Here is a 226-nt window from a genome sequence, read left to right as displayed (position 1 = left end):
TATATATATATATATATATATATATATAATATTTTTAAAAAGTAATTCAAAATAAATAATTATAAATATTTATCTAATAACTTACTAATATTGTATGTTGTCTTGGTTAATACTTTTAATCTTAACAGTACTTTGCGTAAGTATTTCATCACTTAGTAAAGTATTATATATTAGTATTTAAATATTGATAATGTTCTGCGTAAGTATTTTATCACTGGACGAAGTA

This window comes from Odontomachus brunneus, unplaced genomic scaffold, assembly GCF_010583005.1.
Source record: "Odontomachus brunneus isolate Ranch 3 - 2012 unplaced genomic scaffold, Obru_v1 Obru_scaffold_032, whole genome shotgun sequence".
NCBI classification, from domain to species: domain Eukaryota; kingdom Metazoa; phylum Arthropoda; class Insecta; order Hymenoptera; family Formicidae; genus Odontomachus; species Odontomachus brunneus.
This window is presented reverse-complemented; position numbering follows the sequence as displayed.